We start from the raw sequence: 25,380 nt of genomic DNA on the forward strand, positions 1-25,380 counted from the left end.
AAAAGTAGGCTATTCGCGCTCGTTTTAAAATCCACCCCTATCTGAATTCAAGAAAACAGGGGATTTCTAAGAGAATGCAAGGCACTATAAAGCTGAGTAGGAGATGCGACGGGGCAGACTTGTATGATTGTATGGTCTTTTTCCGTATTTTATATTTACATTTGTTTTCAAACAATTATGTGAGCACAGCAGTACCAGCAAGGGGGTCAATATAAAAAGGTAAATCTGCATTCTCCTCCTCCTAAGAAAACAGATTCCACATCTGGCTGACAGGCCTCCTCCTGAGAAACGGGGCTGGCTGAAAACTGTTCACAAACTTGCTTGAACATGAAGTCTCTTGAGACGCTGAGCCTTGCAGCTACATTTCCTGTCTGGGGTCAAAAGTGCCATTCCCCTCTAAGCAAACATCTGGGCCGCATGGTTTAAAGCACATTCTTCTCTGGCCTGCATGGCCGCCATTGAAAACGCTGTTCCTCTGATTCACGCAAAACCCCTTTGACTAAATCCTTCCTTATAGTATAGCCATGACAATGTCAAGTAAAGCAGAAAACGCTGAATATCATCAAGTGATCATCCAAAGGAAGATACAAAGAAATGCACTGAAGGATATATTCAGCGCCACGAAGAGTGTATGAACTCCTGTTTGTGCCGTATATTCAGGTTTCACATTATTTTACATTTTATCCATGCTGAAATGTCATTACAACATTTTGAACTCTTTTATCTGGTTCTTAGCATTTTTTCACTCACTGTACTCAGAATCTTGATTGTAAATTTAGATTTATAATAGCAGAGTAAGAACTGAGAAGAAATTAACATGCGGTTTTTAGTTTTGCATTTAGAAGCCTAGAGGTTAGAGCAGCGGGCTGTGAAGTAGGGAAGCCAGGGTTCAAACTGAGGTGACACTTGTTGTGACCGTGGGCAAGTCGCTTCATCCCCCACTGCCTCAGCTACAAACTCAGGGCCTCGTTTACCAAGCCACCGTATTTTTCCCAGAAGGGACTTACTATGCGGCGGTACTCGGCTCTGCTGCTTTGTAAATCCTACATAAGAAATTGCTATTCTGGGTCATACCAAGGGTCCATCGAGCCCAGCATCCTGTCTCTAACAGTGGCTAATCCAGGCTACAAGAAACTGGCAATTACCTAAACACTAAGAAGATCCCATTCTACTGATGCCAATAATAGCAGAGGCCACTACCTAAGTGAACTTGATTAATAGCAGCTAATGCACTTCTCCAACAACTTCTCCAAACCATTTTGAACCCAGCTACCCTAACTGCACTAACCACATCCTCTGGCCACAAATTCCAGAGCTTAATTGTGAGTTGAGTGAAAAAGAATTTTCTCAGATTAGACTTAAATGTGCTACTTGCTCCCTTCATGGAGTGCCCCCTAGACCTTCTATTATCCGAAAGTGTAAATAACCGATTCACATTTACTAGTTCTAGACCTCTCATGATTTTAAAGACCTCTATCATATCCCCCCTCAGCCGTCTCTTCTTCAAGCTGAACAGCCCTAACCTCTTCAGCCTATCCTCATAGGGGAGCTGTTCCATCCCCTTTATCATTTTGGTCGCCTTTCTCTGTACCTTCTCCAGTGCAACTATATCCTGTGGTATTTTCCTCTGTGGTAAATATTGCCAGGAAAAATACCACAACATTACTTGTCCCCTAAATTCCACGCGATGGCAGCCCTGGCACTGTGAGGTTGCCGTGCCTTAAAATGGCTGATCGGCCCTGACCAAAACCCCCTCACCAAGTATGTCAAAGACCCTGAGGGTCTCCGTAGACATCCTCTCCCACCCATCCCCCACCTCTAGTGTCCACGGAAGAGGAAAACAAGAAAATTGTTTGTATAATACTTCCAAAGACAGGCCCTGCCCCCTACCCCTCCTTTTTGACTAAAACGACCTCTCTGGAGGCCATCCCCCCACTCTCCAGACCTCCCTGGACTTACCAAAGTGGCCCTGGTGATTTAGTGGGGGCCTAGTACCCCTTAGACTCCAAACCTGTTGGTGGCCATTTTCTAAAATGGCACCAAGTGCTCCATCACAGGATGGGAGCAAAGGCAAGCTACTAGCTTTAGCATGGGAAGTCAGCTACAACTCTTCAGTAGGATGGAGGTCCCAATTCAGAGTACTGTTTGTAATCCCTAAACTGATGCGCTTAGGGAAAGATTGTATTTTAGCTGATAAGGTGCATCATGCGGTCTTCAATTACAAACTTATTGCAATTGCCAGCTGTCAGTGGATACGGGTAGCAGTGTTTGCGTGCCTGGGCATTCCATTCCATTGGTCCTAAATTATGAAATGCGCTGCCACCAGATTTGAGCAGCAAGAGGGATATAAAGTTGTTCACGAAGGGAGTGTAGATATGGTATGTCAGGAAGGCTATGGAGTGATGCATATTGTCTAACAGTATGTGGATGTTTTATTGTTCTATTCTGTTTTACATGTCATTTTATGTTTGATGTATTTTATGAATGTTTTATGGAATCTGCACTAGACACATAATGGAATATGCAACATATAAGATTGTTTTACTTACATACATACCGTACATACATACATACATAAATAAATAAATAGAGTTGTAGCTAACTTTGATTCAAAGAACACAGCTTGTGATTTTTGAGGCAAGCCATGCTATTTAATTTGCATGTTTTAGGGTAGTAATGAACCAATTAGCATGCATTTGAATGCCAGTCAGTTCATTGGCATATCATAGTGCTGAAGGCAGGATAATGCATGGAATTTTAAATACAGCACATCATCTCTGTATTAGGCCATTCACCATGCAGTAAATGGATAGATATACGTAGGGTCAATGCTTCCCGCAGGTCAAACGCGAGAGGCTGACCCAGTGCAGGGGTTTTTCCCCATTGCATGCATGAAGATGTCCTCCTGCTTTGCTTAGTGAACATAGAACTACAACTCCATACGTGCAATGGGGCAAACTCAAGCCTGAATCAATATTTTGGCTGGATCTGGGTGTGGTGGCAATCCTGGATGTAAGTCAGAATCTTTTGCCCCTCTCTGATACCAAATGTGACTGCTCTCCCCTCAGGTTTGTGGCCTTAAGCACCAGCCCTATGAGTGCTTCTCCTCTTGCTGTCTCTGATGACAGCAGGAGCGGTGGTGACATCTAGTGAGGGGGTGATCAGAGAGGAAAGAGAGGCTTGTGTGTCTCACCATTGCGGGTGCTCAGGCACCCAAAGCACCCATTGAACTGGCAACTATAGTAACAGCACTAGGGGGTCAAAATAATAAGGTGTGTTAGGCTGCAAAAAGGTTTAGTTCCGTTTCTGTGCATATTTTGTGCACATAACTTTATTCGTGATTTAATGTGGATTTTAGTGCACAAAGGCGAGTGCCCTTCCACATAAATTCCATACTAATGAAGGCATTAGCTATTACTCCCCAGAGCAGGGAGGTGCATTAATACCCTGAAGGCTTAACTCATGTTTTTTTAACACTGGAAATGTAACTCCTGGGTCAGAGTTGGAGTAAAATTAAACCACATTGCTGGTGACTCGTGTTAGTCTCTGGTGCTGTGCCAGCGTGCTCCTGGACCTGGAGTTCCTGAATTCAAGTCTCCCTCTGGCACAGAATCATAGGTCGCAGCAATATGAGTTAAATTTTATTCCATCTCTGACCCACAAGTACAAGCCAAAAAAAAAAGGAGTGAGCTAAGTACTGGAATATCCAAGTCTGGGACCACCGAGCCAGGGTCTGCCCCGGCACCCGGTGATATCAATCGTCTGTAGGTTGCCCTAGGATTGAACGGCATGTCAGGAGAGGCAAATCCAGGCTCCTGCCAATAGAAGGTCTTCCATCTATGCCAACCACCTTTCCTTCGGGTTAAGCCTTCAGGTGCTGGTGGCCAGAGAGGCATGAGTAGCCCCCTGATACAAACAAGGAGCAAGAAGCCTGGAACAGAATAGGAAGCTGAAGCACACCAGGAAACCAAGACCATGAACAAAGCAAGCAGGAATTCTGAAGAAGTCTTCAGGATTCAGGTAATAAAAATGGAGACAGAGTATGAGGACTAGGAAGCAAGACCAAGTTCTGGAAACTGACTGACAAAAGTTTGAGTATAAATACAGATCTAGGCAAAAAAACAAGATGACCGCTGGGAGGAAGTGAGGGGCGCAGAGCTGGGAGAACTGGATAGATAATCCAATCAGCTCACAGTGCCACCTGCAGACTGGAGGTGAAGTTGGCAATGGATTCTCAGACTCCTAAGCCGGAGACTTTGCCTCAGGACCCCTGAGTCAGAGAGACTCTGCCAGTGGGATTGTATCTCCCATTGACCTACCCACTAACACCTTCCAGCCAACTACCCCACCCTTCCAGCCCTCACCCATCCTGTAACTCAGCTCCTCCTCCCAGTTGAGATCACTTTATGCCTTTTTAGTGCACTTTTTTATTATATGTGTATAATCACATGTTATCTATGCTGTTCATGGGCCAATGTAATAAGGCTGAACACATTTTTACTGACGTGCACATATTTGTGTTAGCATGCATATTTTTAACTCCCAATGCATTTGCATATCATTAGCTTACTACATTGGGAGTTAGCTCTTTTTTTTTTTTAACTTGTGAAGGAAGAAAACGTGTGCAAAAATTGAGTAGATCGCACAATACGTAATACTCACATTGTATTTCACTGCCCCCACCCCATGGCGTGGCAGGAGTTTGAAAGACTTTGCTACTTAAAGGGTCATTTTAGCTGTGGCGAAACCCCCACTTTCATCCACGGCTGTTTAACAGATAACTCTACCGGCCACAAAGGAAATGACAGCTTTCAAAAAGGACAGTATCTTCCCTGTCAAGCAGGCATTTTCCTGGCTTACCTCCAGCTCCCAGGGGAGCATTATTACTCACAGGCAGAAACGTTACTCTCAAAAGGCCAGCCCGGTGAGCAGTCTCCCAGGTGGGAGATCCAGGTTTCATCCCGACATTTGCTTTCTGCTCCTTCAGCCATCCAGGAATGAAGATTGCTTCTGGGGCCACCCTTGGGGGAGTGCAGCCCCAGACATTGCTCAACAGTGACACCTGCTGACCAGACTCAGGCTGCACGCACCTGGGTTCCCTGACTCTGGCAGAAGATGGTCATTGTGGCTATGCGAGATGGGGGAGGGGCTTAATAATGGGTGGAAACCCCAGGTAGTTGTCAATGAAGGCAGCATAACCCCAGCTGTGACCAGTCACAATTGAAGCGGAAGCACCAAGGAGCAAGAACAAAATATCAGGCCAAAAGAAAGACAATGAAAAGTCATCTTTTGATGGGGAGATGGGGGGAGGGAGAGGTTAGCACTATATTTTGCTACTTTTAAGTATTAAATTCAGCTTAGTCAACCACATTCAAATGCCTCCTTTAAAATCCAGTTTTCTGTACACTAAGGAAGATTGGTTGGGGGGTTCAGGTTACACAGAACAGTAGTGCCAAAGAAGAAGCAATGTTTATTTACAAAAAAAGACAACCATGCAAAAGTTAATTTCTGATTAAATCCTTGCTATTGTCAGGAAGTATTTTTGTCCTTTGGGAGTTTTGGGGTTTTTTGTAATTCATTAAAGTTCAGCACATGCCATCCTCAGATTTCAGATGTTATCTGAGTCGACGCATTACTGCTGCATGCATTACTGCTGCACGCATTACTGCTGCATGCATTAGACTGATGCAGCTCACGCTAACATTAGTGCATGGCCGGGACAGCCCGGGACACGGGTATCAATCCCGTGCCCTGCCAGGCAGAAGGTCCCCCATTCAAACCCAGAGTTGGGCAGCGTTCACAACCCGGGGGGGAGGGGGGATCATAGTCATTCTGCATTGGTACAATTTAGTGGCCAGATTGAGCCCATGGTTGCAGGATCATGGAAGGAGCCATCCCATCTGCGATCTGCTAGGTTAAGAGGGGATGTAAAACAGAGGAAGAATCCCCGGGGAGGACTGAATGAAGGGCTCCTGGTGCTAGATCCCTTCCTTGGTTCTGACTGAGTGCAAGCACCAAGGTCCTGTAGACCGAGGTTCTGAAGTTTAGATCTACGCCCTCTTATCTGATAAAGAGCTTCCCAGAGGATTTGTTGGGGATTGCAAAGTATAGTAAACTTCTCTGACTAAGGGGTGATTTCCCAGCTTCATTAAAACAGACAATTGTTCACCCTTTGTTAAAGAAACCAAGCTCAGACAGGGAGCGCTGTTCCAGCCATTGACCACTGGCAGTGCCTTCCTTGCAAAGGTGATTGAGAAGGTGGTTGCCTTGAGATATTCCCGATATTTAGAGGGGAAGAGTGGCTTGGATGAGTGTCAGTCGGGTTTCCATCGTGGATACAGCACAGAGACAGTGCTGGGGGCCTTGAATGATACGATACGCAGGAATTTGGATAAGGGAGAGGCAGTCTGTCTTCTTTTACTCAGTCATGATATTTTATTACAGTGATGAGGGGAGCTGGGTTTACGGAGTCTGATTTTAAACTGGATTTCCTCATTTTTAAAGGAACGGGTGATAGAAGTACATGTAAGAGGAGAGAGGTTTTTGCCCTACAGCATGAATTGTGCAGTGCTACGAGTTTTCCCGCTATCACCATTGCATTTTAATGTTTTTATGAAACCATTGGGTCAGCTGATTTGCAGTTAGGTTTTTTAGGATATATGCATATATGCTGACAATGTTCAAATGCTTTGCCCTTTAGGACGGGATCCAGTTACAGGTTTTGGTAGGGTACAGGAGATTATGAAAGCTATTGTTACTTGGATGACGTCAAATAAGTTGATTTTAAATGAGGGGAAAACAGAATGGATGTTGTTTACAGCTAATGAGAAATTTATGCCCTTGAAGTTGGAAATAAAAGCAAGTTTGCTTACCGTAAACGATGTTTCCGTAGATAGCAGGATGAATTAGCCATGCTGTCATGGGATCTGTCAATCAGGCCCGGGAGGCGGGGCTTGTCAAAGCAGAGAACAGAGCTTTGCTCTCTGCGGCTGCGCGTGTGTTCCCGCGCAGGAAAGTAACGGCATCTCCTCAGTCTGTGATTAAGCTGTAAAGTAGTTGATGACTAGGTGACTGCCAAGGAGGAGGGTGGGTCAGCATGGCTAATTCATCCTGCTATCTACGGAAACATCGTTTACGGTAAGCAAACTTGCTTTTTCCCGTCGATAGCAGGGCTGAATTAGCCATGCTGTCATGGGAGTCCAAAGCTCCCGATCACGTCATTTATGACATCTATGGTTGGACGTGATCTTTGACAGTGTGGCAGTCACCGAGGACAGGAGGATAGAGATTGCAGTATTGCTTGCCCTATCTTCGCATCCGTGGCTGCTTGTTGGTCAAGGCAGTAATGAGATGTGAAGGTATGCAGTGATGACCATGTGGCTGCCTTGCAAATGTCTATGGGTTGCACATTTTTTAGGTGTGCTAAGGATGTTGCTACTGCTCTGACTTGGTGAGCTTTAGGAGTAGACTGTAAATGTAGGTTCTGTTTGTCGTAGCAGAATTTGATGCACTGTGCTATCCAACTGGAGATGGTGCGTTTAGCCACTGGCAGTCCAGGTGCCTTTGGGTCGTAGGAAACAAAGAGTTGAGAAACACGGGAGTCCGAGTTCGTTCTTTCTTTGTAGTGTGTTAAAGCTCTCTTACAATCCAGTGTGTGCAGTAGCTTTTCCCTATCGTTTGCATGAGGTTTAGGGAAAAATATTGGTAATTCCATTGTCTGATTGAGATGGAATGGGGTAACTACTTTCGGTAGGAAGGATGGGTGAGTTCGTAGAACTACCTTTTGTTGATGAAATTGCAAGTATGGAGGATAATGGACCAAAGCTTGTAACTCACTAACTCTTCGTGCTGATGTTACTGCAACCAGGAATACCACCTTCCAAGTGAGGTATTTAATGTGTGCTGAGTCCATTGGTTCAAATGGGAAAAGCATGAGCTGTTCCATAACTATGTTGAGGTTCCATGGAACTGGAGGTTTGGATACCGGAGGACGAATGTGTGTTAAACCCTTTATGAAACGAGTCAGTAATGGGTGATTGGATATAGGAATGTCATTGATTGGTCTATGATAGGCGCCTATGGCGCTGAGGTGAACTCTGATGGATGACGTTGCTAGACCAGCTACATATAGTGTATGAAGATAATCAATGAGCAATTCCGGGGAACAGTCCAATGGTGGTACACTGTTGGAAGTGCACCAGGCAGAGTAGCGTTTCCATTTATAGCTATAATTTTTCCTGGTTGAGAGTTTCCTTGATTGTAACAAAATGAATTGTGCTGAAGTGGAAACTCCTTGTTCTGTTAGAAGGAGCCTTTCAATCTCCAAGCTGTCAAGTGTAGAGATGAATGTAGCGGGTGTAGTAGTGTTCCTTGATCTTGGCTGAGACGATCTTGACGATTCTGTAATAGAATTGGATCCTTGATGGATAGTCGAAGTAGGAAACTGTACCATGGTTGCCTCGGCCATGCCGGGGCTATGAGTATCAGTTGAGCTTTGTCTGCTATGCATTTCTGAATTGTTCTTGTTATGAGAGGTATGGGAGGAAAGGCATAGAGGAGGCCTGTCGTCCACGGAATGAGGAAGGCATCTTGGGCGATCCTGAATTGGCTTGGTCTTATTGAGCAGAATTTGGAAACTTGAGTATTGATCTCTGTTGCAAAGAGATCTATGGAAGGTGTCCCCCACTGCAGAAATATGTCCTGGATTACTTCTGTATTGAGTGTCCATTCGTGGGGATGAAAGATGCGGCTTAGTCTGTCCGCTCTGGTGTTCGCAACTCTGGTAGGTAAGTTGCTTGTAGATGTATGCAATTTTTGTGAGCATGGTCGAAGATTGTCAGGGTCTCTTTGCAGAGGGACCATGAACCGGACCCTCCTTGCTTGTTGATGTAAAACATCGCTACCTGGTTGTCTGTGTAGATCATGACCCTGCATCCTTTCAGGTGGTCTTGGAAGATTCGTAATGCGTTGCGAATCGCTCTGAGTTCCAGTAGATTTATTTGAAGATTTTGTTCCGAGAGTGTCCATAACCCTTGGGTTTCGTAAATCTCGAGGTGAGCCCCCCATCCCTTGCGAGACGCATCTGTGGTTAGGACTGCATTGTTAGGAGGGGGGCTGAACAATGCTCCCTTGGATAAGGTGGAGTCTAGGAGCCACCATGTTATATCTTTTTTCATTTCTGCGGTCAGCAATACCTTTTGCGTCAATGGTTGTGAATGCTGTTTCCATTGTCGTTTTAGACCCCATTGCAGGCGTCTCATGTGTAGCCTGGTGTTGGGCACCATGAAATTCGCCGCTGCCATGTGGCCCAGAATTACCAGGACTTGTCTTGCTGACGGCCTTTGAGTATGTTTCAAGGTGTGCAGAAGTTGACGGAAATGTGATATTCTGTCGTCTGGGAGGTATGCCCTGTTGCACGTAGTGTCCAGGCATGCGCCTATGAACTGTAACTGCTGTGTCGGTTGTAGGTGTGATTTCTGAAAATTTATCACCAACCCTAGTTCTTGTAAGCAATGTATCACCCGATTGAGGTGATCCTGTAAGATGTTCGGAGTTGAGGCTATTATGAGCCAATCGTCCAGATATGGAAAGATGGTTATACCTTGTTTCCTGAGATGAGCCACCACCACTATCATGCATTTGGTGAATACTCTGGGTGCAGCCGATAGCCCAAAGGGAAGAACTTTGTATTGGTAGTGTTGATGTCTGTAGCGAAAGCACAGGTAACGCCACGAGGATGGATGGATTGGAATGTGCATGTAAGCATCTTTCAGATCGCTGGAGCACATCCAATCGTTGGTTTGAATGAGAGGAAGAATTGACTTCAACGATACCATTTTGAATTTCTCCTTGATGAGAAATTTGTTCAACTCCCTTAGGTCTAGTATTGGGCGAAGGCCCCCAGACTTCTTCAGTATGAGGAAGTACGGGGAATAAAATGCTGCCAAATTGGGATGTGGGTGGATTTGTCGAATTGCTTGTTGCTTGCGAAGTAAAGCAATTTCCTCCCCCAGTTGTGGATGGGAATTGTAGATCTTGAGTGTGGAAAGATGGGGCAATATGGGTTTTGTGAGAAATTGGAGTTGGTAGCCTTGATGTACTATCTCCAGAACCCATTGATCTGATGTTATTCTTTCCCAGACATTCAGGCAAGCACGAATTCTGCCTGGAGGAGCTTGATGTTGTGGTGGCGGCTGAGTAACTAAAAAGATGACATTGGTTTTGCTGCAGTAGTCGGCTGTTGTGCCTGCTGTCTCTGGTTACGTGGTTTACCTCTTCGTTGATTTGAGGTATTGTTTTGTGGAGCAGGATGTTGATAGGCAGGGTATGGCTGCGTATGAAAAGATTGATAAGATCTATAGGGTCTTCTGGCATATGATTGTCTACGGGTAGACCCCACATAACGATGTGTAGTCGAATAAGTAGGATGCGATGCTAGCGATTGTACCGCTAGAGCTTCATCCTTTAATTTGCTTACTGCTTCCTGGAATTTTTCTCCGAACAGGTTGTCTCCTGTACATGGGAGGTTTGTTAGTTTCTCATGCAAGTCATCTCGTATGGAACTGGAACGCAACCATGCCAGTCTGCGGGCTGCAATAGCTGCTGCCGAAGCCCTGGATGAAGTTTCATGCACCTTATAGATTGATCTTAATAGGTGTCGAGAACATTCTTCCATGTCATGAAGAGGCTGAGGTATCTGTTCAGCTACTGAGGAATGTATACCTTTCATAGCTTGCATACACTCATATAAATATTGTACCATATAAAACTGATGTTGCATAATTCTTGCTGTTAACATCGAGTTGTGGTATATTTTCCTTCCAAACTCATCCAAATATTTGTTGTCTTTCCCCGGTGGGAAAGTAGTGTGTAACTTTGTTTTCTTGAACCTTTGCATGGCCGACTCTACTACAATTGATGCGTGAGGTAATTGTGGTAGAGTGTATAGTGATGCTTTCTTCATACGAAATTTCATATCGGTTTTCCTGGAAACAGCTGTAGTTGTATAAGGCGTTTCCCAGGATTTTTGTAAGACGGAGTGCAGGATTTCTTGAGGTGGAAGAGATGTTGGTTCCACCTGGGTATCAAATATTTTCAGAAGTCCAAGAGTTTCTGCTCTAGGGTCTGTTTCTTTTTGGACCTCTAGGTGTAGAATGGTACCCATTTTTTCTATGATTTTTGGGTATGTAAGGTCCTCAGGAGGGGAATACGGCTCCTGTATTTGGTCCTGGGTATCTGACAGACATCCCACTGAAGATGATGGAGATGTTTGCATGGAAGGAGAATCAAGAGATGTATCTTGTATATGAGTAGGCGAGGCTGGTTGGTTTATCCTGGGAAATGTCAGTGGTTCTACCGATTGTTCTCCATTAGACTGTGCTTTATGTTTTGTAGCATTGTCCTGAGAAGTATTAGTTATCTTAAAAGATGATTGAAGCGTCTCATAAAAGCCTGCTAGAGACTGCGACAATTGAAAAAATGCTTCTCTTGTATGAGAGGGCATTATCATACGATTGTCTTGTTGTTGTGAGATAGTTGTTGTAGGCGAAGTTGCAGGAACTTCCCTATCTCTCTGTGTCTTAATGATTGGAGTATGTTTTAAATCCTCTGAATCTGAAGAAGTAGTAGAGAAAGGAATTTGTACCAGTTCCCTTAATGAGCCGGTAGTAGATGGAACTTTATGAGATGATTTAGAAGTCGAGGGACTCATCTCCCATGTAGCACTCCTCTTTTTAAATCTTTTAGAATGGGAGTGATGTGAGTACTTATGATAGTTCTCAGATGACGACTCAGTATCTGTGACTTCAGCCTCAGAAGAAGAGCTTTGTGACGGGTATCGTTTTCGCTTCAACTCTCTCTTTAATTTTTGAGGCGAGTAATTTCGGTTTTTACGCGCCGATCTTGAGTTATGCGGTGAATTAGATTTATGCGCGTATATGTTTTTACGCGCAGAAGTAGAGGTATGCGCGTATGCGCAATTGTAGACATGCGCGCTTGAATGTCTATGCGTGGCAGTAGAACTGTGCGCGGTTGTAATTTTATGCGCATATTTCTTTGATTCCGAGCGCACAGGGTCTATCGGCGCCGTGCGCATAAGTTTTCTTATAGTCGGCGCCGTGCTCGCAGGTATTTTCGGCGTCATACGTATAGGCGCTTCCGGCGCCATGCGCATAGGTTCTTTCCGCTCCATGCGCATAGTTGTCTTCGGCGCCATGCGCCTAAGAGTTTTCGGCGCCTTGCGTATATCTGGGCGGCGCAATGGTTTTCCCTCTGTCATGCGCGCCGAAAGTTCTGAGTTATGCGCAGACTCTGTCATCGGCGCCAGTGTATGCGCATCTGGCGCCATAGGCGCAGAAGTTGTCGGCGCCACGATTTCTTTCTCCGATGAGGTATGTTGCGGCTCTTTAGGCACTGGGGATTTCTGAGAATCCATTGGCCTTTGTTTTTTCGATTTCCCATTACCTTTTAAATTAGAGGATTTAGGTATCGACGAGAAAGCTTTCTTTTTTGTTGGAGCCGAGGAAGTTAACGGGCCCGGTGATGAGTGAGCCTCCGACGGGTCCCGTGAGGCAAAAAGCTCTTGAAGCCTATAGGCTCTTTGTTTTAACGCTCTCGGGGACATTTTAGAACAATACTCACAGTTGTCTGTATCGTGGTGTGATCCGAGACATTTATAACAGCGGTTATGGCCGTCGGTGACAGACATTCTTTTACCGCAAGGACAGGGTTTAAACCCCGGTTTTGACATTTTCTCTGTTTTTAAACACTGAGGAGAATATCAGCTCCGCGTGCGATTCCCGCTCGCGGAAAAAACAGACTGAGGAGATGCCGTTACTTTCCTGCGCGGGAACACACGCGCAGCCGCAGAGAGCAAAGCTCTGTTCTCTGCTTTGACAAGCTCCGCCTCCCGGGCCTGATTGACAGATCCCATGACAGCATGGCTAATTCAGCCCTGCTATCGACGGGAAAATAATATTTCCATCTCAAGTGCCCCTGTGATAAGAAATCTGGGGATGCTATATGCTAAGGAGTTGTCTTTCAAATCACAGATTGCATCAATGGTGTGGAGAGTATTTTTGAAGCTTCATCAACTGAGAAAAGTTCGGGGCTTGTTGAATTTCCATGCATTTCGTACAGTGATACAAGCATTGGTGATGCCGATATTTGATTACTGTAATGGGGCTCTGATAGAAGTTCATGCAAAGAGCACTGAATGACTTCAGGTAATATAGAGCATGCTTGCCCGAGGAGAGTTAGGTGCAAGGCCACTTTTGAAAGAACTACATTGGTAAAATTTAAGATCATGACCTTAAACTTTAAGGTGGTACGGGATGAGGAAGCAGGCTATTTATAGAGGTTAGTAAGGAGACATGCTCCAAGTCGCAATTTATGATCTTCACGTGGCATCTTGTTTGTAGTCAATAACAAAAACACACATGTAGGAAATTTATTTATTTTATTTTTTTTTTTGAGTATTCACCATTTACTGTTTATGAATTTGAGTTTTAAATTTCTTGTAAATCTTAAAGGGACCATCATAACACTGAGTGGTTACTTTGTTTTGCGACGTTTCTACCGCCTTACTGGTCATCCATAATCATCGGTCCAAATGGTAATTCCCTTTTTTTTTTTTTGAACTTTTTTTTACTTTACTTTATTTACATGTTTTCAATGCTATAAAAAATGAATACTTCTCCTGTCAGGTATTTCCCATGCAGACTGTTGAGAACGGGGTGATTAGTGTGCCCTTGGGCCTCAGCCCGGGCCCAGACCTTCAGGGCCGAGCCGAGGGCTGACGGGCTGACCCTCTGCCAGGCCTGCAAGCTCCCAGAGCCAACAACATGTGATGTTTGTAGGGGAACGGTCCTCCGACTGTTCCGAGCCCTTTCGGACCTGCCGCTTGATCGGCATTGGAGCAGCAGGCCTAGCCTGAGGTTGAGGGCAGACGGAGGCCTTGACACGTAGACGGGACTATGACTGATGTGACGGCATCTCGGACAAGACTGGGCTGATGCGACGGCATCACAAGCATGACGAGGAACTCGATCCAAACAAGACGAAACATAAGGCAGGAGGACATTGGCACTGTCTCTCAGGGCGCCCTACACAGCCCACCTTCACGGGCGGACCCAATGGGCTGGTCACGGGACGAGCGCAGGGCAGACCCAGGCAAGGAGGAACTCCAATGACGAAGCCGGTGTCATCCGAAGCTTCCCCCAAAGCTGGCGGGAATAGACGCTCCAGGGCACAGGGACGGATCCCACCTGTTGGCCACTCCTAGGTCCAACAGGTCAGAAGGCCCGGAGCTCAGGGCGAAGACGCAGGGAAGAACATCCTGGCAGGCAGACACAATAGGATGAGGAAGATCATGGCGGAACATCAGGACATGGCCAGGGACCTCAGGCAAGACATCCAGAAACGAAGACGTAGAATAAAAGCAGACAAGACGAGGAGCTCCACGAAAAACAGATGTCCTTACAAGGCTCTGGCAGGCAGGAGCCTCCAGAGGGAACTAACATTGATGCAAGGCAAAGACAGACTGAAGTTGAAGTCCTTTTATAGGGCTGCAGACTGGCGACTCCCTGGGAGGAGTTTGGCAGGTCCACACCTAGCTGGCCCTATAACTACGGAGAAGTGCTGCGGGCCGACCCGGCCCCTAGGGGAAGGGCGTGGCTCACACCTGGAAGTCCATGCAAACACAAGCAGCCTCAGGCAGGCCCCAAGGACATCAAGGCCTCCCAGGCCCTGGAGCAAATCCTGGACAGTTCGCAGGCGAGACCCTGGCTTGGAGCGGCCTCCAGGAAGAGGTAAGGAGCCTCCTGTAGCACAGCTACAGGAGGGTTCATAACACAGACGACTGAAATCCTATGTGATATTTAGACTTCCACGCTGGCTCAACATGGCACCATGTTTCAACAGTGCTGCTTCAGGGGCTGGATCATAAATCATAACACCAACTTCTGCACTTGTCAGTTGGCAAAAAGGCTTGGGATTTAAATATCAAAGCAGAGCCAGGAATGTCGCAAGACAAAGTAACCACTCGGTGTTATGCTGGCCCCTTTAAGATATAAAAGAAATTTAAAACTCAAATTAATAAATGGTAAACAGCGGGTACTTAAAAATAAAATATTGTTCAGACAAGTGTATTTTTGTTATTGATTGTGATTGCATACACTGTTGGGATTAGGGTCCCTTTTTTATATGATCTTGTTTTCAGGTCCAGGGCTTAAAAATCAAAAGGGTGGCCTTTCAAAGTAGAATGTTTGCAATTTCTGGACCAATATTGTGGAACTCAGCACCATCAGAAATTAGCTGGAAACTAATTACCTGTCGTTTAGAAAGAGGGGGAAGGCATGGTTGTACCCAAAGGATCATTGGCTCTTAGCACCAACAGAAATCAGGTGGGAACTAACTACCCATGTTTAGAAAAAGGGTGAAGGTCTGGTATCACCCAAGGGCATAACAGGGTTACTGGTATCAGCCGCCTAATATTTTATTAGAATAAGATGGTATTGTTTTTATTATTGTTTTATGATTTTATGTTTGCTTATGCTGTTGTGAGCCACTCTAACCAGTTTTTCTGAATGTGCGGTATAGAAAAGCCTGGAAATAAATAAACAAATAAGGAGCAGGACGAACCCGCTGCATGACTTTTCCCTGTCAAAGACCTAACTTTGGGTCCAGATGAAATAGCCGCCGTCACATGGCACACACAGACTGCACTGTAACGGCAGAGGATTAGTTTATCCAGCCAGCCACCTTTTCCAGGCTAAAGTTAATTTCCTCTAATTTTGCTCTAGCAGCACTGCAATTATTTAATCATCCTAGAGGGGAAAATCTGACCTGAAAGGGCATTTTGATGTTATAATAGCAAAAGTTCCATTATCGATGGATAATCTAATAATACGTCTATATTATATTAATGTACAGAAAAACCATCTCATAGAAGCTGCTCGGAATTACCACGTTAAGATGTACCATTTACTGCACTGTCCGTGCACAAGGCCCTGCATGAGATAAATGACATGGTTACAAGGTCCCTTCTCCAAACGTGTTCATAGTATAAAGGGCTCTGTTTAGCCAAAGGAAATCTAATTACTTTATCAGTGCTGCCCCCACTTTCAGCAGCTGCACTAAATTCTTCTGCAAGTAAGAGGCCTGAAACAACCAATTAGACATTAATTTAAGTCATCGGTGGGGAGAGATGCACTCATAGACAGACCCTTAGATAGCCAAGAGTCAAACTCAAGTTGACAAGGCGAGTAGAGGGGAAATGGCTTTGCCCGTCACAGCTCTGCCCTCTCAGCACCAGGGTAACACTTTCAGCCTCTCCTCGGTTAATGGCATGCCCTTTGCCAAAGTTCATTTTCATAACTCATTAAAAGTTGTATTCTTTCAGCTCTCTCTTACTGTCTAGTTCAGGGGGGTCTTCACCCTGGCCCTCAAGTATCCCCTAGCCAGTCTGGTTTTCAGGATATTCACAATCAATATGCATGTGATAGATCTGTGTACAGTGCAGGCAAAAATCTCTCTCATGCATATTGATTAGGGATATCCTGAAAACCAGGCCTGTTTGTGACTCTGGAGGGACCGGCATTGCTCATCCCTGGGCTAGCTAGGAAAAACCCCTGGCCTAAAAGGAAAGGCTAAGGGAGGGTGTGATGGGTCAGTGAGATAATAATAACTGAGGCAGAGGAAACTGAATTGGAGACCCTGGCTGCCATCTATTTAGAAAATCTGCAGGATGTACTTTATAACGAATGTTCCAGCACCTTAAATTCCAACCTGGAGAAGGAGTTCTCAGTGAAAATTCATGGGAAACACCCAAACTGATATACTCGCTGGAATTTTTTATTTTGGTGGACGGATATATAAAATTATCTATCCTGCCAGGTGAAGAAGAAGAGCCCTGTATGATCTGTAAAGCTTGAGTACAACATCATTCCTGGATAATTCTTCACCCTGTCCATTACAAAGAATCCAAAAAGGTGACAAAAACTGCACTCTTCTTTTTGATTTACAAATGAATATAGGTGCGCAACAGGAATTGTATATAGGTGTCTCACGGGATGCAATTAACTAATTGCCGGCACACTATACACCTGCGCTGCAGACCTCTTTAGCTCCGCGTGATTCCTTTAAAGCTGTGCTGCACGCCGGCTGCAGGGACAAGCAGCAGAGGGATACATTTCTCTGCCCCAAACTTCATCCTTGTTGCCTGACCGCCTGATTTTACATACTGTATGGCCATCAGTGCTAAAGTAACCCACGAGGTCAGAAAACAAAGAAAAAAGTCACCAGAGTTCATTTTCTAAACCTCCCTAGACATAAAAGGCAAAGATCACCTGCCCACCAAGAATCAGCAGTTCAGTGCAGAAATACTACCAGAACTAAAGTCAAGCTGTGAGCTACTTGGGAAGATTAATACGGAGCAGTGAGTGGATCCAAGGTGATCAACTTCAAAAGCCATTTTAAGAGGGTTTTTGGGTTGGAGGCAGGGTTTACACAGATGGTGGAAATTTCTTAGTGGACTGTATTGGGCAGTTTTTATTTTGCAAGACAGAGCAATAAAGAAGTCTCTCTCAAACCTTAAAAAAGGTTTGTCCAAACATAGAATTACTCACCCTCAGTGATTCAGAGTGGGATTAACAAGTGAACACTTCAAGTAAATTTACTATAAGAAAGAGTTGTTGGATTATTGTTTAGATTGATAATGGATATTTTCATTTCATTTATTGACATTTATCAATCGCTTTCCAGATAAAAATAACCTAAAGCAGTGTACAGCTACTACATTACAATTACATAAAATAACAGTAATAATAAAACAAAGAATGATTGTCTTGCACCAAATCCGGTCCCAGCCCAGTTAACCAAGATTTTTAAGCCTTTCCTATATTGCAATAGATTGGTTTCCTCTCTAAAGTGAAGTGGTATTTTATTCCATAATAAAGGGTCAGCTGTACTAAAAGCTCGATTTTGTAAGCACACATGGTGCAAGGCTTTTACAGATGGAGGTTTTAAGTTGACATGTCTGAAAAGACCAGGAAACCTGGCCACTGCTATACCATTTTAATTTACCACTATAATGAGGAGAGCATCACCCTTTCATGATCTTAATGCCAAAATCAAAGATTTAAATTGACACTGCAATGATACAGGCAACCACAGACACCCACTGGGCACTCACTATTTGTCAACAGTTGCACCTCCAGTTTCTGAATTATCTGAAGCTTACGGGTTAATTTCCCTGGAAGTCCGAGGTATAATACATTGCAGTAATCAAACAGAGATAGCACTGATGCACACATCACTTTTTTCAAAACATCACCATACAAGATTCAATTGCCTTACTAATTTCAAATTCACATAAACATCCTTTATCACCAAAGCAGCAGGCCTTTTCATTGCCAACATCAGATCCAGTCTAACACCCAAAGACTGTACTTCTTCTGAAAGGACTGGCTGATGACCATCGAAGATGGAGCTATCTGTGGATTTCTCACTCTTACCTGCAACCACTCCAGGGCACTTCACTTTACCCTCTCTTACCCCAGATTGTAAACCCTGTGGGGTTAGGGAAATACCTACAGTACCTGAATGTAATCCGCTTTGATGTACACTCTGAAGTGCTGAAAAGCCAAATATAAAAATCTAAATAACGAAATAGTACAATCCTGTACCCCAATGGACAGGCTTGAGAAATAGACAGCGCCTGTCACTAATTCACATTTCAGTAACACAAGCCAAATCCGCATTAGCGTCTGTATTTACCTTGTGACTATATACCTAATGTTTCTGTACAGAACAAGCATTGATCAACAAACTTGTCAAATCACCACCTGCTGACCCTCCTACAATGCCCTCAGTGTAAGAGTACCCTCCTGTACTGACACCCCTACCTCCTTTAAAACCACCCATAGGTAAGTCAAAGACCCCATAATTACAGCTGAAAACAAAGTAACAAATGTCATCCTGATTTCCCAAAGAGGCTCCCTCGTAGGATGTTTCCTCCTATGTCATTGGAGGCTATGGAGGGGCCCAGGTATGGGAAAGTTGATGGCTTTTAGATAGAAATCTACTCCCTGGGGCTCAGGCTCCAGTGAGGAGGTCAATACAGGGGTCAGCCCGGCTCTCGGAAAGGCCAAAACCCAAGCCATCAGCGACAGGAAAGCTGCAAACCAGTCACCGCCTTAGCTGTAAAAAAAAATCTGAGTTGTCCATCGCGCTTTAATCTTCCAGACTGAAACACGGCTTTCCCTATTATATGCTCACATTAAAAAAAAAAAAAATAAATAAATCCACAGGGAGAGTGGGAGGCTGTAGGGTTTGCTCCTAGGCTGTTACCAGCAGCAATCGGCCTGGGCACCTCCTGCTGGCTTGACTGCTTGCGGGATTTATTTCCGCAGGGCGTGCGGGGGCCCAGGGGCTGACCCCCAAGATCAAACGGCTCCACCCCCCTCCCCCCCCCCCTCACAATGCTCCTTCCCCTAGGCCTGGCTAACCCGTGCCTTCGTTTGGCTTAGAGCAAACCGCGCGCAAACTAGCGAGAGCCGTCCCCGGCAGCAAAGACGAGAAACCCCGCTTCGCCCACCCTGCCGATGTAGCACAGCTCATTCTCGCCAGGCTCTGCTTGAAAGATTAAAACGTCATTAAAAAAAAAAAAAACCCACCTCGAATAAAAACCTTTTTTTTTTTTTTTACCAGCCAAGGAAGTCGATTGTGCAGTGCCGAGGGTCTCCCCCCCCCTCCGCCACGAGATCGCTGCCCGGATCCCTGGGATGAACCGTGGCGGCTTCCAGCTTTCCAGATGTTTGCGGCGGGGGGAGGGGGGGAGCTCCTTCCCCTCGCCCGGGCAGTCTTCAGCATCCCTCGCCGGGCTCTCCCTCCCCTCCCCCCGGTCACCGCCCCCCACCCGCCGGGGGAAGGCAGCGCCTGTGCTCCCCCGCCTAAGCCCTGGCCACGATCTGCCTCCCCGGAGCCTTGGCCAAGTTGCAGCGCGCTGTCTACTTTCTGTTTCGGAATCCGCTTTGCTTATTTTGAACTTTTTTTTTTTACAGTCCCACAAAGTGACTGCCAGATTTCCCAGGCCGGGACATCCCGCTGCAGCTTGTTTGCACCTTTATTATCTCTGCGGTTTTTAATTTCGTATTGAAAGGAGACAAGAAAAAGTCGTTTCGCCCTGCTTCTTTCATCTTCCAGCTCAATCCGGGCAGCCCCTGTCGGACTTCATTTCCACCGATCCAGGGGGATGAGAGATGCGGTTTCCGGACTCAGTCCAACCCAATCCGTCCATCACAGCAACAGTGCTCAAACCAGGGGCCACAAACCACAGCTCTGGCGACCATGTGATGGCAGGGGCTTCTCCCCCCCCCCCCCATCCCTGCCCCCAGGGGCTGTGAACCTGCCTGTGCAGGACCCCCCCCACACTGGCCCCACTCATGATTCAAACCCAGGGCCCTCCTCAGCATCAGCAGTGAGGCGCCACGCTGACTCCTGTGGAGATATTTTTAAAACATTCCTAAACTTAGCCCTCATCCTCTTAACTTTAGTGTTGTCAAGACCCTTGCTTTCCCAGTAATCGGTTTCTGTCACATAATGGTCTCTGGCAAGTCATTTGCTCCCCAGGGCCTTTGGCTATGCCTCATGAAAGCCGGGCGGGTCTGCAAAGCTCATGGTTCCTCCTATCCCGGCCACTTCGGGGTTTATTTCAGAAAGCCACAGCATCCAACCCCGCTGGGCCGAGGCTCTGGCTCAGGGGAGTCTCTGTAAAACCATGGCATATCGTGTTGCTGGGTGTGACACGTTGATGTCAGAAAGCCTGTGTAAAACAGAGTCAGGGCTCATCCGCTGGAAACTTGTGCAAACACTACAACATCGCTGTATTAGAAAAGCACTGGGATCACGACCCCGAGAGAAATGTAAAGAACGAAAAACCTGGGGCATTCCTATTCCAGCCGCTAAGTAGCTCTCTGCAGGAAAACTGGTAAAGGAGGAAAATGCAAGAACGCCATTGACTCAGAAGCAAGCCACTAGTCTGTGAACTGTATGCAGAGAAAGAAGATCCTTGAGTACCAAAAGATGCAATCAGAGACCATGAAGATATGGCAGAGAGATAAGGAAATAGTTCCAGTTGTACTTGATGCCACTGGCCTGATTAAAAAAAAACTTCCAGGCACACCTTGATATCTTACAGTTTGTTACAAACTACATCTTATGAACTCCAGGATCTTCTTGGTACAATGCAAATATTAAGAAGGGCATTAGCAGTAAATCTGAGAGACCGAAATCAAATCCAACATACAGGCCGATACAGAAAAACACGCAGGAGAGCTGGCGAGCGCCCGCTCTCCCAGCGCGCGCACAGGCCACTCCTGGGCGCGCGATTCAGGAGGGTGGCCTATGCAAATTAGGGCCCACGGTAAAAGGAGGCGTTAGGGACACTAGCGCCTTCCTAGCGCCTCCTTTTTGACAGGACCGGCGGCTGTCAGCGAGTTTGACAGCTGATGCTCAATTTTTCCGGCATCAGTTCTCAAACCTGCTGACAGCCATGGGTTTGGAAAACGGACGCCAGCATAATTGAGCATCCGTCTTGCGGGCTGTGGGCCGATTTTTTTTTTTTTTTTTTTTTTAATTTTTACTTTTGGGGAGTGCACTGTACTTTACTGTATCGGCCTGTTAGCCTGGCTTACAAGTGTTCATTCCTGTTACGGTATGCGCAAAGTCGTAGCCATTTGGAGACATTACTCCTCATTAAGCACAGAGTGTGCGTGAGCGTGGGGCCTATGAAATGTCCCACGTTTCACTGCCGCTTCAGGCTCTGCGCCAGCCTAAAGACGTCCATCCTGATAGTGTAGCACTGCCCAATGGCACCTGCTCATCAGTAACAAGACTGGATCCAGGGATCCAGGCAGTAATCTGCGGGGGACCAACGGCACTGCACATTTGGCTTCCTTGGCTGGTAAAAAGCTTTGTCCCATTTTGTAGATAAACCTCTAGTCCTATTTGCCTAGGAGACTCCTGATCTGAAGCGGGACCAACTCAGGACTGATTTGACCTGCTCTTGATAAACCTGGCCCTAGGCAGTAACCCTAGTTCTGCAGCGATGATCACATGCAGGGTTTTTTTGGGGGGGGGGGGGGGCTTCCAGAAGCTAAAATGAAACAGGAACAGTTTATTGAGCTAACATTTTACAAGACCAGATGACCAATGTTGTAATTTGCTGGATTTCCTAATCAAAATCCTTAGGTGATTCTGGCAGCTGCCAAAAAAAACAGCTTACCAATATGACAGAAACAGCTTAAGGCCAAAAGCATTCTAGGAATAAATAAAGGCAAGTTGTTTGCTGCTTTAGCTGACCATTGTATCACATGAGGTATCCCGCATGCATGGGCAGGCCTTAGGCATAGATATTAGAGACATGAATATTAATTTGAGGCAGCATAGAGACAGTGAGCTGATTTCATAATTTTCTTTTTGTTACCTTCTCTGGATTAAAGTGGCACAAACATCTTTAATATGTAAGGAGGATGCACTTCCGTGTGCAGGGCTGAGAGTTTGGTCTTTCAGATAGGCAGGCTTATCTGATTAATAAAGGGAAGTTTACTGGCAACTTGTCTTTATTTTATTTCTAAAGCACTTTTAAGACTATCTGATAGGAAGAGGGAGGAGGAATAGCCTAGTGGTTAGAGGAGTGGGCTATGAACCAGGAGAGCAGGGTTCAAGTCCTGCTGTCACTCCTTGTGACCTTGGGCAAGTCACTTTACCCTCCATTGCCTCAGGTACAAACTGAGGGGGTCATTTATCAAAATGCAATAAGGTGTGAAAAGCCCCATTAACGCATGCGATAGGCCCTTAATGTATGTGAAAATGTGTTTAACACATGTGGTAGCACCATATCATATCATATGAACAGAACAGTGATCTCTTGTGAAGATGTGATGACCTTCAGAGTGAGGCTCTCTACCTAGGTAACATCAAGCTAGGTTGAGAGAACCTTGCCCAAATCTCATCTTGGAGTGAATTTCCTCACTCCGAAGGCCATCAAATCTTCACAAGAGACCACTGTTCTGTTCGTACGTGTCACGTAGAATGTCAAAGTGGCCCCTAACCCCCTACACTCGCACCTAAACCCCACCTCGAGTTACTAGGTGGGCCTCTCTCTCTCTCTCAAGAATGGTCCACCCAGTGGTCATATGCAGGAAATACAACAGGTCTGACACCTATCGCAAATTCTGATAATGTGCACTAACTTAGCTCTTTGCATAGGTAATTAGAGCAAATTGCAATAAACTGAATTTTTGCATAAACCACACACCTTTTGCAATCGCGTGCGGTACTTACCGCATTTTGATAAATCCAGGCCTTAGATTGTAAGCCCTCTGGGGATAGGGAAATACCTACAGTGCCTGAATGTAAACCGATGTGATATCTCAGATCAAATGTTGGTATATAATAAATAGACTTTTGGGACATAAGTAAATTCTCCCTATAAAAGAATTCTCCAATGTTTAGGGAAAAATTTAAGACCCTAGTTAAAATAAATTACTGACAGAAACTGTGCACATCCAAAATGTGAAGAGGGTAATCTGCATGTTGCAGGATTGTGCTGGCAGACCTTTCATAGGGAAACTCTCCTTCGGTACCCAGTGCGGAGACCACCCAAAAACGAGGAAAACTTCCCTATTGAAGTGGGCCATGAACATATTTGGCAACTATCCAGATTTTGCCCCAAAATCTGTACTTTTCATCAACTACCAGGTTCTGGGAATGGGGGAGGTGAGCTACTGGCAAGCTCCGGGCCTTCTCTGTTTACCGCTCCAGCTTCTCCTCTTTAGGAAGCCTGCAGGGAACAAGGGGAACCAGAAAGGGAGCAGAGCAGAGCAGAGTCCGCTCCATCTTCCTCTCTTCCCTCAGGCAGGAGAGGAGGGACCTGGCCTGGAGCAGGCACTGCAGGTAGCAGGTGGGGACAAACCAGAGGGGAGGGGCCCAGGCTGCAGCTGTGATTCCAGCTGAGGGTAGAGCAAGGGTGCACAAGTTAGGGAGCTGTGATTTATGGAAGGGGGGGGAGGGGAAGAATGCTGGGGTCATCCCTGGAGGAGGGCGGAAGTGTAGAGGATAGGAGGAGAGAGAGAGAGACCCTCACAGCAAGCGGAGGGAGAAAGCTGATATACATTCTTCCATTCTCCCCCCATCCCAGTTAATCTACAGCAGTCTGAGAGTGCCTACAACTCAAAACTTCCCAGATATGACCATAAAACAATTCCCTCATTCCCTGGGAAGGAATTACTTTAGAGGAGAGGTGGATTCAAAAAAAGTGTAAAATCTACATTAAAAATGCACTACATAGCAGCACTGATACCTAAAAACAACAGTTTTTGCAAAAGACATAAAAATGCATCCAGATTTCCATAACTCCTGGAAAAGTCCGCATGTAAAACAGCATCTTCAAGACGAACAGTCCTAGGCCTCCCAGGCAATTCCTACTACATGATTCAGAGCTAGCCTGGCCCACAAAGGACTGAGGTTTCCGGGGGGAGGGGGGAGAAGAACAGGGGTTCTTCTTTGGTTACATAAGTGACACTTCAGCTAAACATTCACTGAAGGAAAAAAAAAAATCCGAACAGGCAGGACCAACATGTCCCTTGAGCAAAGCACTCACACTGAGATGACATAGGATGCCTGCGCCCTCTGCTGGAGGAATGGCATAACAGCCAACAGATCCTTTTGTATGAATAGTTGTGGTCACAGCACGGGCAGAGCATTTGGGATCAGAATTACACGAGGGCCATGAAGCTGTAAGGCTTCAACGTTGTAAAAAATATATACCGTATATAAACAAGCGTTGCTTCACCAAGTTCTTGCTCCATTTTCACATATATTTCCTATGAATAGTTGCATTTATTTTCAGCTGGGGAGCCTGGCAGGGTTTCTGTCTGTTCTCTTCTCAATGTGCTGGACTGGTCCCACTTTGAAGAACATGCCCAGATCTAACTATCCTGGCTTCACATCCGAGATTCGGGATCTGCTAATCCATTCTTGCCACCGAGATGCCCAAGCTTACTCTCTCTGTGGTTGTACTTTCTACCCCTCTGTATAAAGCTTCCTTCCATATTTAAGAGCTGAGGAGGAGTCGGGTGAGGCACGCATTGCCAGAGATGCTGAAGTGCATGCATACTTGCAACAGGATCACAAAAGTTTAAATTTCTGTGAGGTGCGCTTAAGCTTTTTGCATGAATGTGTCTGCGAAGCGCTTAGTGTGTCTATTTTTTCACTGCGCTAATAGGTCGTGAGCTATTTTGCATAGTTGTGCATCTCATTACCTCATTAGCACATATTCGACATTAACATTAGTGCAAGCCGGTTCATGCATGTTAGTTG

The 25,380-nt window shown here is 45.7% G+C and overlaps 1 protein-coding gene across 2 annotated transcripts in view; it reads right to left on the reverse strand.

Annotated features, from left to right (window-relative positions):
• Positions 1-19,935, reverse strand: part of KIAA1210 (KIAA1210 ortholog) — a 228,882-nt gene extending 208,947 nt beyond the window's left edge. Inside the window, exon 1 of one of the 2 annotated variants that reach the window (XM_029607596.1) lies at positions 19,705-19,935. The gene's annotated coding sequence lies outside the window, so the exon portion shown is untranslated. Of the gene's footprint in view, positions 1-19,673 lie in introns of both variants that reach the window. The other variant, XM_029607593.1, reaches the window with a different exon arrangement.
• Positions 19,936-25,380: the final 5,445 nt, after the last annotated feature.

The sequence above is a fragment of the Rhinatrema bivittatum genome, chromosome 6, assembly GCF_901001135.1.
Source record: "Rhinatrema bivittatum chromosome 6, aRhiBiv1.1, whole genome shotgun sequence".
NCBI lineage: Eukaryota > Metazoa > Chordata > Amphibia > Gymnophiona > Rhinatrematidae > Rhinatrema > Rhinatrema bivittatum.